Consider the following 2,435-nt stretch of genomic DNA (forward strand, 5'->3'; position numbering starts at 1 on the left):
GATAAATATATAGATAAATAGATAGATAGATAGATAGATAGATGGATAGATATCTAAATATATGTATGTTTATCTATCTATTTATCTCTCTCTGTCTATATGTATATACATATAGATAGATAGATTCACACATACACACACACACTCTCACATGCATATATGCATGTATGTATGTATATATACATGTATATATATATGTAGATGTATAGATAGATAGATAGATAGATAGATAGATAGATAGATAGATAGATAAATAGATAGATCTATATCTAAATATATGTATGTTTATCTATCTATCTATTTATCTCTCTCTCTATATATATATAGATATAGATAGATAGATTCACACATACACACATACACACACACACATACAAACATATATATTCACATACACTTGCATACATATACAAAACTATTCTATTCCTTATAAATATCTCAGCCATAACCATCAAAGAAATATGTATTCAATATCACACGGAAACACTTCTGAAATATGATATATGTACCTCAGTCTAAAGATAGACTTGTACATTTATTATAGACATGCCAGATTGTATACACTACATCTCAGTCCATGGTAATATTAGAGACAAAAATTGTTTTGATATATAAATGATTTAATTGATTCTTTCTTTGAAGAGTGGTGATGAGTTTTCTGACACTATTTGATACAAAACGTTTTTTTTTTTCACACTGTGAACATCATCAGTAAAGCCAAACCAACTGGATTGAGACTATAATGTTGACTGACTTGGTAGCTATTGTTACAATAAAAAAATGTCCTTTCATTTTCTTTACAAGTTAACATCTCTATGTAGTTGACCGTAACTATGGTAACATTTTAGCTGGCTTTTACAGTGGCACTATTTATTCTTACCTCTTCAACACCCATCTTTGTATGTATGTGTGTGTGTGTGTGTATGCGTGTGTATCCGTGTGTATGTGTGTGTATGTTTGTGTACTTGAGTGTGTGTGTGTGTGTGTGTGCGTTTGTGTGTGTGTGTGTGTGTGTGTGTGTGTGTGTATCCGTGTGCGTGCGCACGCGCGCGTGCATGTATCTGTGTGTGTATATATATTCCTTCCTGCACACCCACCTCCACCCTTTTGCATTTTCTTCTCATCTCTATGGTGGCAGGAACCTTTATACGTGATTCCGATTCCGATGTTGTCGAGGCCCACTAGAGAAACATTACCTTGCTTCATCGACAAGCACCATAGAGAACTGCACTTACACAACAGAGAATCAGATGAAACTGTAGTAAACCTTTCAGCACAAGTCCTCTCTCTCTCCTCCTTCATCTAGTAGTAACTCTCTCTCGCTGTATATATTTCTTTTCTACATTCAAACACAACAGGCAGAAATGCAAAATAGATAAATCCAAACATCATTTCAATATAATTACCAGTAATACAAAATATATTCAGTATTAGGTTTGAAAATAGTCAAGTGATAATTAGCAGGTGAAAAATCTCTGTATGTATGTATATAGAGATGTGTGTGTGTATATATATATATACATATATATATATATATATACATATATGTATGTAAAATGGTTTATGCTATTCTCCCTCTCTTCTTCCTCTCTACTCTTGGCATCCTTTCTCCTCTCCACTCATGTTACTCAATGGCTGTTTGTGAATGGTTTCTTTCTGCAGCATCGATACATTTTCTATACCTACAATTTGAATAAAATGGATAGGCGAGAAAATAAAAGGGCTTACCTGTAGTTTGTTATCCATTTGGATCCACTATGGCTGGAGACTTGTGTCGTGGAAGTCAGAGCTACTCTTCCTGCAGTAGAGCGACAACAGTATTCACTTGGTGAGTTTGAGTCTTAAGTGAGTAGCAGAGAACCAGCAGTTCTACGGAGAATCTGCTGTGATAGTCTCACTCTGTGTCTGAGTGCGTGTGTGTTTGTGTGCCTGTGTGCTTCTGTATGTGTGTGTCTGTGTCTATGTCTGTCTGTCTGAGTGTAGGGGGAGCATGTGTGTGTTAGTCTACTTCCCTGTGTCTCTTCCACAATCAGTGTGCAAGGTTCGTCTGGCTTTGTGTACATATGCAAGTAATTTTACACTCAATTTGTGTATATATATATGTATATATATTTGTGTATGTGTGTATATATGTAGTATTTCTATAGGTATATGACTGTAGATGCAAGTGCCCTACTTTGATCCCATACATGTGTAAGAATGTGCATGCAAATGTATGTGCATGAATGATACACGCATATGATGAAGTATCTGTATGTATATATATCTATGTATTTTTCCATATATGTATATATATATATATATATATGTGTGTGTGTGTGTGTATATGTTTATGCATGTATATATGAATGAAACTGTATATATATATGTGTGTGTATATGTTTATGCATGTATATATGAATGAAACTGTACATATATATATATATATATATATA

General features: G+C 33.8%; 1 protein-coding gene across 2 annotated transcripts in view; it reads right to left on the bottom strand.

Moving 5' to 3' along the window:
• Positions 1 to 1,935, bottom strand: part of LOC106872688 (protocadherin beta-2) — a 251,173-nt gene extending 249,238 nt beyond the window's left edge. For both annotated transcript variants that reach the window (XM_052973105.1, XM_052973104.1), the window contains exon 1: positions 1,729 to 1,935. The gene's annotated coding sequence lies outside the window, so the exon portion shown is untranslated. The remainder of the gene's footprint in view (positions 1 to 1,728) is intronic.
• Positions 1,936 to 2,435: the final 500 nt, after the last annotated feature.

Source organism: Octopus bimaculoides, chromosome 14 (assembly GCF_001194135.2).
Source record: "Octopus bimaculoides isolate UCB-OBI-ISO-001 chromosome 14, ASM119413v2, whole genome shotgun sequence".
Taxonomy (NCBI): domain Eukaryota; kingdom Metazoa; phylum Mollusca; class Cephalopoda; order Octopoda; family Octopodidae; genus Octopus; species Octopus bimaculoides.